Source organism: Scyliorhinus canicula, chromosome 18 (genome assembly GCF_902713615.1).
Source record: "Scyliorhinus canicula chromosome 18, sScyCan1.1, whole genome shotgun sequence".
Classification (NCBI taxonomy): Eukaryota; Metazoa; Chordata; class Chondrichthyes; order Carcharhiniformes; family Scyliorhinidae; genus Scyliorhinus; species Scyliorhinus canicula.
Genome location: NC_052163.1, coordinates 66,548,079 through 66,559,924, shown reverse-complemented (window position 1 = coordinate 66,559,924; position 11,846 = coordinate 66,548,079). Strand labels below are relative to the sequence as shown.

The 11,846-nt window shown below is 46.2% G+C and overlaps 1 protein-coding gene across 2 annotated transcripts in view; it reads right to left on the bottom strand.

The window, feature by feature from the left end:
* Nucleotides 1–529: 529 nt before the first annotated feature.
* Nucleotides 530–11,846, bottom strand: part of LOC119953299 (baculoviral IAP repeat-containing protein 7-like) — an 87,874-nt gene continuing 76,557 nt past the window's right edge. For both annotated transcript variants that reach the window (XM_038777426.1, XM_038777427.1), the window contains one exon: nt 530–697. The gene's annotated coding sequence lies outside the window, so the exon portion shown is untranslated. The remainder of the gene's footprint in view (nt 698–11,846) is intronic.

Below are 11,846 nucleotides of genomic sequence, written 5' to 3'. Positions count from 1 at the left end.
AATTTGAGGCTAAAACGTGTGATATCAAGGAGTTAGATAGAGCTCTTTGGGCTAAAGGAATCAAGGGATATGGGGGGGTGGGGGAAGGCAGGATCAGGGTATTGAATTTGATGATCAGTCATGGTCATCATGAATGGCGGAGCAGGCTCGAAGGGCCGAATGGCATCCTCCTGCTTCTATTCTCTATGTATGTAACTCAAGAGAGACACAAGTGTTCAACAAGACAATAAGTAAGGTTATGTAGCAAACGGTTTGTACACACCAAATTGTATTTCAAGAAAAAGCCGATTGCATGGATCTAAAAATAAACGCACAGCATTTCTGTCATTATTATCATTTAATCATCAATGCATATCATTCTGCTACAATTCATAATCTTCTTGCCATCTACAGTTAACAGCAAAGCAGAAACATGGGTCGTTGAAATGGGGGGCTCAAATGTTGGTGATGGAGGGGAGAGTGCTGTTGTTGACAGAGTCTTCATTCGACAAACGCACTCCCCCCCCCCCCCCCCCCCCCCCCCCGGCAAGTCCAATTGGCTTCACCCATTGACAAAAGTTAAACTCCAAGGTCCCAATTTATGTTAATGATCACGTGGGTGGGTCCTCTTTGCTCATGAAGTTAAAAACCTGCGTCTTCCCATCATGATATTATCTTCAGATCCTCAGAGAAAGATCAAGATCTTCTTTGGAGAAAGCTGCAAGTTGTAAGAGAAAAAATGGTTGAGCTGCTCTGTTTTATTTGTCGAGAAATACTTTTGTTTTAAGTTTCATCCCCGTTTTTGAGGCCCTTTATGCTGATTTCCTTCAATGGCCAGGTCACACAGCCAGTGAGATTCCATAAGGAGCTGTACAAGAATGACCTTGGGGGGAACTAGACTAGACACAGATAAAACATAAGAACAAAAGAACTAGGAGTAGGAGTAGGCCATCAGGCCCCTCAAGCCTGCTCCGCCATTCAATGAGATCATGGCTGATTTTTTGTGGACTCAGCTCCACTTTCCGGCCCGAACATCATAACCCTTAATCCCTTTATTCTTCAAAAAACTATCTATCTTTACCTTAAAAACATTTAATGAAGGAGCCTCAACTGCTTCACTGGGCAAGGAATTCCATAGATTCACAACCCTTTGGGTGAAGAAGTTCCTCCTAAACTCAGTCCTAAATCTACTTCCCCTTATTTTGAGGCTATGCCCCCTAGTTCTGCTTTCACCCACCAGTGGAAACAGCCTGCCCACATCTATCCTATCTATTTCCTTCATAATTTTATATGTTTCTGTAAGATCCCCCCCGCATCCTTCTAAATTCCAACAAGTACAGTCCCAGTCTACTCAAACTCTCCTCGTAATCCAATCCCTTCAGCTCTGGGATTAACCTCGTGAATCTCCTCTACACACCCTCCAGCACCAGTACGTCCTTTCACAGGTAAGGAGACCAAAACTGAACACAATACTCCAGGTGTGGCCGCACTAACACCTTATACAATTGCAACATAACCTCCCTAGTCTTAAACCCCATCGCTCTAGCAATGAAGGACAAAATTCCATTTGCCTACTTCACCACCTGTTGCACCTGTAAACCAACTTTTTGCGACTCATGCACTAGCACACCCAGGTCTCTCTGCACAGCAGCATGTTTTAATATTTTATCATTTCAATAATAATCCCGTTTTCTGTTATTCCTACCAAAATGGATAACCTCACATTTGTCAACATTGTATTCTATCTGCCAGACTTTAGCCCATTCACTTAACCTAACCAAATCCCTCTTCAGACTTCCAGTATCCTCTGCACTTTTCGCTTTACCACACATCTTAGTGTTGTCTGCAAACTTGGACACATTGCCTTTGGTCCCCAACTCCAAATCATCTATGTAAATTGTGAACAATTGTGGGCCCAACACTGATCCCTGAGGGACACCACTAGCTACTGATTGCCAACCAGAGAAACACCCATTAATCCCCACGCTTTGCTTTCTATTAATGAACCAATCCTCTATCCATGCTACTACTTTGCATTGTCAGTTCTAGTACCTTGTGGGTGCCAGCACCGAGATGATCCTTGTTGATTCTGGCTGTCAAAACCTCTAAGTGCATATTTTTAAAATACAGATGTGTAGCTGCTCTACTATTGTGACAATTCTGAAATGTAATTGCTTTCTTTCTCTTCGCATTAAAGTGAGGGATCATTCTGGCCAAACATCTTCCGCTTTGTGATATGTCAATTAGACACATTGAGTGATAATGCCTTCTGAGTAACCCAACACAATATCTAACAGAACCCCTAATAATCTAACCCTAAAGCTTGTTCTAATCCTAAACCTTGGAACAAAATTGCTGTGCCAAAGGTTATTGTGTCATGATTGATGAAGAAAATCACCCATTTTTTCTAATCACTCTCACGTTAAAATGTACATGACTGCCACTCTGATAAGAGACGCCTTCATTGCTCCTGCTGGCTGAACTATGCAAAATAAAGCTGCCGTGTTCGAATCCACATCTCCTGGGGAAAGCAGCTGTAGCAGTACGAGGCAGTGAACATAACAAACATGAGAGCATATGGGGCAGGAGTAGGCCATTCGAGCCTGCTCCACCATTTCATTAGATCTTGGTTGATGTGATTGTGGCTTCAACTCTACATTCCTGCCTACCCCCTACAACCTTTGACTCCCTTGTCAATCAAGAATATATCTAACCAATCTTAAAAATATTCAATGACCTTCCTCTGTTGCTGTCCACAGAGTAATGACCCTCTGAGAGAAAACAAATCTCTGCATTTCTCTCTTCAATGTGTCTCCTAGTTCTCGTCTCTCCCATGAGAGGAAAATATTCTTTCAGCATCTACTTTGTCAAGTCCCCTCAGGATCTTATGGGCGGGAATCTGCAGCTTCCATCCGCTTGTTTCTCGGCAGCGGGAGTCGACCTGACATTCGCTGTTAGCAGGATTCTCTGTTCCCTCCTCGGTCAATGGGAATTCCCAATGAAGTCACCCCATGCTGCCAGGAAACCCAGGTTGGTGGCGCTCTGCCCGTGGGACCAGAGAATCCCGTCGACAGTGAACGTTTGAAGAATTCCAGCCAACATGTTTCACATCACCTCCCATTCTTCTAAATTCCAATGGATACAGGTCCAACCAGTCCAACCGTTCCTCGTAAGATAACCCCTTCATTCCAGGAATAATTCAAGATAACCTTCTCTGAACTGCTTCTAACACAATAATATCCTTTCTTAAATAAGGAGACCAAAACTGCACACCGAACTCCAGACGTGGTCTCACCAACATCATGTATAACTGTCTGTAGAAAAACATTCCTACTTTTATATTCCATTAAAGGGAAGCAAAGTTGTCATAGTCCCAGATGACCATAGGCTATTTTCCCCTTTGAGGGGGAGAGCTGACTGGTGGTGATTTAACCTGAGGATCACCACACCTCAGGCGAGGGGCAAGGTTGAGAAGGCGGGGCCTTTAAATAACCTCAGCCGGTACAGGAATTGGACCCACGCTGTTGGCCATTCTGCAGCATGAACCAGCTGTCCAGCCAACTGAGCTCAACCATATATTCCATTACCCTTACAATAAATGACAAAATTCCATTTGCCTTCTTAATTATTTTCTGTCTGCATACTAATCTTCTGTGATTTGCTTTGAATGCCTCACGGCGGAGGGCTTGGGTTCGATTCCGGCCCCAGGTCACTATCTGTGTGGAGTATGAACATTCACGCCCACAACCCAAAGATGTGCAGGTGGATTGGCTGCACTAAATTGCCCTTTATTGGAAAACAAATAATTGGGTACTCTAAATTTATGTTAAAAAAAAAGTGATTTTCTTTGAACAAATCCATGCTGACTGTCATTGATTAACTTTTTTTTTCAAGTAACAATTAATTTTGACCTGGATTATTGTCTCAAAAAGTTTATTCACCATCGCCGTTAGGCTGATAGGCCAGTAGTTATCAGGTTCGTCCCTCCCCCTCCTTTAAACAGGAGAGTAACATTTTCAAGACGTTAAAGTTTTGGCCCCATTCCAAAATCTAAGGAGGATTGAAAAACTGTAGATCGTACATCTGCAATTTTCACCTGTTTGTCCCATCGCTAACTTGCTTATCCCACTTCCAGCAGCTTGTCTTGCTCTACCTGGCCTCTGTTCCTTCTCCAAACAATGCTGTTTTCCAAGGGGAATTACTACCTATCTGGGAGCAACTGATTTGTGGAGAAGTCTTAGAGTCAGCAAAATCTCCTTCCGCACCTGTCAACTTCTGCAACTTGAAACAATTACGGAAAGCACCAAATACTCCACAGAATCAAGTTTTATACTATGAAGCGATAAACGTGGCGATATTGAGCTGGAGGAAATCAACCAACAATTAAACTGTAAGTCATTGAGGATCCCTTTAAATAGGCCTGATGGGTTGGGGTGGGAGATACTTCTAACTACTGAATACATGTTCAGCTATGTGAGGTTAAGAGATGTTGGCCAGAGTGTTAAACTCCAAACTGGCACCACTGGCTGCCCTGCATTCTCCTGGGTGGATATTTTATGTGTGTGTGTAATGCTCACACTGAGCTGGCCTGCAGCATGACTTGTCTCATAAATTTGGGTGCACATCTTGGTCAACTATTTTGGAATCCTAAGGGCTCTCACAGCACTCAAAAAGGATATAATAAACCCTAAATTTTGCTCTATATTTCCCTCAATCCAGAGAGCTTTAGCTTTGGTTGTCCTTCCTCTACTCCTTATCCGAATAATTCTCTTTGCAAATCCCATTGCCTACCTTCGTTTCACCTGTCAATATTTTATTCTAATCCATCGGGGCCAGATCCCACTTTGACTCACTACAATTGCAAACATAGAACAGTACAGCACAGAAGAGGCCCTTCAGCCCTCGATGTTGTGCCGAGCATTGTCCGAAACCAAGATCAGGCTATCCCACTCCCTGGCATTCTGGTGTGCTCCATGTGCCTATCTAATAACCGCTTGAAAGTTCCTAAAGTATCCCACTCCACTATCACAGCAGGCAGTCCATTCCACACCCTAACCACTCCTAAGTAAAGAACCTACTTCGGACATCCCTCCTCTATCTCCCACCCTGAACCTTATAGTTATGCCTCCTTGTAACAGCTTCATCCACCCGAGGAAATATTCTCTGAACGTCCACTCTCATCATCTTATAAACCTCTATTAAGTTGCCTCTCATCCTCCTCCACTCCAATGAGAAAAACCCGAGTTCCCTCAACCTTTCCTCCAAACCAGGCAGCATCCTGGTAGATCTCCTTTGCACCCTTTCCAATGCTTCCACATCCTTCCTATAGTGAGGTGACCGGAACTGCACACAATACTCCAAATGTGGTCTCACCAGGGTCATGTACAGTTGCAGCATAACCCCGTGGCTCTTAAACTCAAGACACCTGTTAATAAACGCTAACACATTATAGGCCTTATTCATGGCTCTATCCACTTGAGTGGCAACCTTCAGAGATCTGTGGACATGAACCCCAAGATCTCTCTGTTCCTCCACATTCCTCAGAACCCTGCCCAAACGTAACTGATAAACTTAAATTGGTTGTTAGTATAATTCTTAGTACACAACAGCTGCCCAATAATGGAATCACATGTAATGCTAGACATTATTGTCACTATAGATATGTGGACACTAAAATGGCTGCCCTCAAAGATCACTGGGAAAAATGGTCAAAGTCAAACACAGACAGGCTGCAGCTTGCAGATACACGAAAGCTGCAGCCCAGACTTTGCAGAAGCTAATACAGGAAAATGGGCGTTAAAAGGCCATCCCAGGACAATGGGCTCCAGGTAGAAACTGGCAATAAGTGGCAGACTTGGTGGGATCTGTTTTCCTTATTTGGGAAGGTCTACGTGCACAGGACGCTAACGGCCATTGCCGACCGGGACCCACCCCACCATTAAGATGGAAACTCTTAATTGGTTGGGATCGATCAAGGTGATAAAGCCCTGATCGATCGATTGGACATCTACCTGGGACTGCCCTGGGAATTCTCCGCCACCCGGGAATCAGCGGGAGCGGGAATCACACCCCGCCGATCAGCGTGCCCCCCGTGGCGATTCTCCGGCCTGCGATGGGCCGAAGTCCCGCCGCTGTCAGGTCTCTCACACCGACGTGATTTAAGCCACCTCTGAGCCGGCGGAATTGGCGGCACGAGCGGGCCCCCAGGGTTCTGGGGTGAGGGGGGGGCGGGCCGATCGGACCCCGGGGGGTGCCCCCACGGTGGCCTGCCCCGCCATCGGGGCCCACCAATCGGCGGGCGGGCCTGTGCCGTGGGGGCACTCTTTTTCTTCCGCCGCCGCCACGGCCTCCACCATGGCGGAGGCGGAAGAGACCCCCTCCATCGCGCATGCGCCGGTGGTGACGTCAGCGGCCGCTAACGCTCCGGAGCATGCGCGGAATCACGCCGACCAGCGAAGGCCTTTCGGCCAGTCCCGACGCCGGGCGACATGGCACCAAAGGCCGTTGGAGCCAGTCGGCGGAGCGGGTGCCACTCTGGCGCGGGCCTAGCCCCTAAAGGTGCGGAGAATTCCACACCTTTAGGGGGGAGGCCCGACGCCGGAGTGGTTGGCGCCACTCCGCTACGCCGGGACCCCCCGCCCCGCCGGGTAGGGGAGAATTTCGCCCCATATTGGACAAATCAACAAATTTTGGAATTGTGTATTAAATACATGTGCACCTAACAAGGGAGGAGAGGATAAACTCTGTAAATTTGCATGCAAATTCAGAGGGATTAAGGCCGGAAAATAGCCGCAAGCCGTACCCGCTGTCCGATCGGCTCTGAACCCCTTGTTCCAAAAAAAACATTTATGGAAGCTCAGGAATCAGGAACGGAGAAGTAATTAAAGGGAAAGAATGGGCCATGTGGCTGGAATATTGCTCAAGCACCAAGACAAGCCCTGGAGCGATAGGGCAGGCTTGGTGGGAAGATTTAGGTAAAGTGCATGGGAAATGTGTGCAGAAGTACAGATAGCCAATGGCCGTAGTGTGCTGCTTGGCGCAACTGCTAGGAACTGAGGAGGTCCAAGCGACCATCCATGGACAGCTAGCAGAGGAAAACGAGGAACTAAATAAATCACAGGAGGAGATAAAGATAGTAAAAGAGGACAGGCAGGAGGAACATAGAACATAGAACATAGAACGATACAGCGCAGTACAGGCCCTTCGGCCCTCGATGTTGCACCGACATGGAAAAAAAAAAACTAAAGGCCATCTAACCTACACTATGCCCTTATCATCCATATGCTTATCCAATAAATTTTTAAATGCCCTCAATGTCGGCGAGTTCACTACTGTTGCAGGTAGGGCATTCCACGGCCTCACCACTCTTTGCGTAAAAAACCCACCTCTGACCTCTGTCCTATATCTATTACCCCTCAATTTAAGGCTATGTCCCCTCGTGCTAGCCACCTCCATCCGCGGGAGAAGGCTCTCGCTGTCCACCCTATCTAACCCTCTGATCATTTTGTATGCCTCTATTAAGTCACCTCTTAACCTTCTTCTCTCTAACGAAAACAACCTCAAGTCCATCAGCCTTTCCTCATAAGATTTTCCCTCCATACCAGGCAACATCCTGGTAAATCTCCTCTGCACCCGTTCCAAAGCTTCCACGTCCTTCCTATAATGAGGCGACCAGAACTGTACGCAATACTCCAAATGCGGCCGTACCAGAGTTTGGTACAGCTGCATCATGACCTCATGGCTCCGGAACTCAATCCCTCTACCAATAAAGGCCAACACACCATAGGCCTTCTTCACAACCCTATCAACCTGGGTGGCAACTTTCAGGGATCTATGTACATGGACACCGAGATCCCTCTGCTCATCCACACTACCAAGAATTTTACCATTAGCCAAATATTCCGCATTCCTGTTATTCTTTCCAAAGTGAATCACCTCACACTTCTCCACATTAAACTCCATTTGCCACCTCTCAGCCCAGCTCTGCAGCTTATCTATGTCCCTCTGTAACCTGCAACATCCTTCCGCACTGTCTACAACTCCACCGACTTTAGTGTCGTCTGCAAATTTACTCACCCATCCTTCTGCGCCCTCCTCTAGGTCATTTATAAAAATGACAACAGCAACGGCCCCAGAACAGATCCTTGTGGTACGCCACTCGTAACTGAACTCCATTCTGAACATTTCCCATCAACTACCACTCTCTGTCTTCTTTCAACTAGCCAATTTCTGATCCACATCTCTAAATCACCCTCAATCCCCAGCCTCCGTATTTTCTGCAATAGCCGACCGTGGGGAACCTTATCAAACGCTTTACTGAAATCCATATACACCACATCAACTGCTCTACCCTCGTCTACCTGTTCAGTCACCTTCTCAAAGAACTCGATAAGGTTTGTGAGGCATGACCTACCCTTCACAAAACCATGCTGACTAGCACAGGAGGCAAAGAAGTTTAAAGAAGAAATGCAGGTGCAAGCCCAAAACTTAAAAGAGAAGCACCAATGCAAACTAGCACAGGAATGTAGCCATCTAAGATGGCCACCTGCAAAGGACCATGGGAATTATGCCCAACCCAGGGCTCAGACAGATACGCAGCCTATGTGTATCTAAAACACAGGTAACCAGACCTGACCGAAACCCTCGCTCGTTTACATTTCAATGGCCCATTTTCCCAGGACAATAGAACTCCAATCAAGCAACCGGTACAACCACAGACTGATCGGTGCCCCTTACTCAGAAAGCACAACTGCCAAGGTCAATGGCCGCTGAGGACCCACCCAGCTACCAAGGCACCCACCCCTTTATTGGCCAAAATCAAAGAGAGTGATCAGAGCCCCGTCGATCTATTGGGTCCAAGGTTAAGGACCGCCCCAAAGAGCGCAAAATCCCATGTGTCTCTCTTGGATCTGGCCTGTCCCACCCAATTGCAGCAGGAACAGCCAGTTAAGTTCAAGACCGACGATTGCTAACTGACGGATGAGCCCAGCAGAGACAGAGCCACTTTCTTCGAACCAGCCAAGTGAAATCCAGATAAAGGCCTTATCCATTTGCACAATGCCGGTCACCCTGAAGTTAAGTATAGGTTATCGTAGCTCATAGGTGTAATTTAACTCGTAGTATATATTGTGTTTGCATGTTGAGATAACTCTTGTGTATGTAAATAAACCATCTTTTGAACTAACTGGTTGTGTGGTCATTTGATCGATATAAGGGAAAGGCTTGTGGTTCACCGAGATAAATAAATAGAGCAACAGGTAGTAGCTGATAAGGACAGGGAAATCACTGAAATTAAACGCACAAACCAGGCTAGCCTAGTACATTTGAGTAGTTTACAAACACAGTGCGATAAAGCCTACCAAGATACCATTGAAATCACCCCACACCGCCTGCGAATAGCCGGAAAACTCCATCCCTATTTCAGCATCAAGCTTACATGGTGAGCAAATGTCTTGAGCTCGATTTACAAGTTTGCCATTGAGGCCAATCTTATAGGGCGTGGAGCTGTCGGAATCCCATTGTGTATTTTTTAAAATATTCGTTCATGGGACATGGGCGTCGTAGGCTGTAGTAGCATTTATTGCACATCCCTAATTGAGGGGGCAGTTAAGAGTCAACCACATTGTTGTGGATCTGGAGTCACATGTAGACCACACCAGGTACGGATGGCAGATTTCCTTCTCTAAAGACATTAGTGAACCAGATGGGTTTTTACGACAATCGACAATGGTTTCATGGTCATCAAATTTTTATTGAATTCAAATTTCACCATCTGCAGTGATGGGATTTGAACCTGGGTGCCTAGTACATTACTCTTGTTAATTATTTCTGCCTCAGGGACAGTGTGTGAGGAAACTCCTGGAATAATTAGTTAATTAGCATCTTCACTATCTCGGCCAAGGGCCGCGACCTATTTTATTTGAAGAGCCTTTTTCAAAAGAATTGCCTAAAATAAAAATTATTGTGAGCCAGAAGCTGACAATTTAGCATTTCTAAACCAAACACTTGGTGGATTTTGTGAGTAGAATGCCTAATATAAAATAACTATAATATAAATCTATAATAAATCAAATACACAGATTAAATTTATGTTTCATTATGAGAAGAAAAATCAAACTTAAAATAGACTTACTGAATTGTGGTGTTTTTTGATTTTTTTAATAAACTATAATTTTGTTAACAAAATCACCCTGGAACCAAATTTTAGCTGTGATTAAAAAAACTTCTAATTGGACATTCAGAATAATTATCATCCCTGTGGTATTAAAAACAATATTGGTCACAAAGATAAAATCTATTCCTGGAATCAAAGGCAATGGGCTGGATTCCCCGTTTCACGGCTCGAACGGAGAACCCGCGGGAGGTCTACGACCCCTCACCGGGAGGTTTAGGACTCCTCACCGATTCTGGGACTGGTGAGTGGCTAACAGCGGCACCGGGTGAAACTCCCAGCTCCTGTGCCGAAAATGGCTGGAGAATGGGCGTGTCCTTGGCACAGCTGACGACCTGCAGCGGTCACCCTGCACAAAGTGCACGGACCCGACACGCTATCCGTGATCCCACAGGCCACCCCCTGGTCACCCCCGGCCACCTCCCACCAATCCCCCCAGCCCTTGCAGGAGCCCCTCCGGCCAGCGGTACAGATCCTGGCCAAGTGTGGCGGCGTTGGACACGGTCCGCAGTCATCACACCGGGTTCCCGACCGCTGAGACCATGCGTGTCCCACGTCGTCAGGAACTGAGCCCATTGGGGGTGAAGCATCATGGGAGGGCCTGTCGATGACACGCCAACGGCGTGCGGTGCGCGACACGATTACGCCATTTCCAAAGGGGCAGAGCATGGCTGATCGCCGTGAAACTGGGCCCCAATTTGGGCATCGGAGTCAATTCTCCAACCAATCACCGATTACGAAGTCGGCGTCAGGCAACAGAGAATCACTCCCAAATGTATAGTCATGGTGTGGCTGTACCACTGAAACAGGTTTATTTGAAACATCTCAAAGTGTAAAATAATGATTAGCCTTTAACCCCAACACAGCTCTTATTTTTCTTGGCTTTTTCTTTAGGATTTGTTCATGTTTTATAATAATCTTTAGTCATGTCACATTATTAATGAAGTTACTATGAAAATACCCTTGTCACCACATTCCGGCGCCTCTTCGGATACACTGAGGCAGAATTCAGAAAGCCCAATTCACATCACGAGCACGTCTTTCGGGATTTGTGGGAGGAAACCGGAAAACCAGAAGGAAACCCACGCAGACATGGGAGAACGTGCAGACTCCACACAGACAGTGATCTAAGGTGGGAATCAAACCCAGGTCGCTGGCGCTGTGAAGCAACTGTGCTAACCTCTGTTACCGTACTGAAATCCAACTGGAAAAGATTGGGAGTCTCAGGTGATATATTAAAGAGTTACATGTAGATATGCAGTCACAGGTTGCCGCCTCCTGATCTGGGCGGTAATCTAGCGAGCCCACGTCTCTCCCATTATGGAATTTAGGAACAGGAGTAGGCCATTTAGCCCCTCGAGCCTGTCCTAACAAGATCATGGCCGATCTGTGACTTAAATCCATATACCTGCCTTTGTCCCATATCCCTTAATATCTGCTTAACAAAAATCTATCTCAGATTTAAAATTAACACTGATCGAGCTTCAACTGCGGTTTGTGAGAGAGTTCCAAACCACTTCCGGCCTTTGAGTGAAGAAGTTCTTCCTAACATCTCCCCGGAACGGTCTAGCCCTGATTTTTAGACTATGTCCCCTAGCTTTAGAATCTCCAACCAGCGGAAATGGTTTATCATTATCTACCCCGTCTTTCCATGTTAATATCCTGAAGACTTCAGATCACCCCTTAGCCTCCTAAA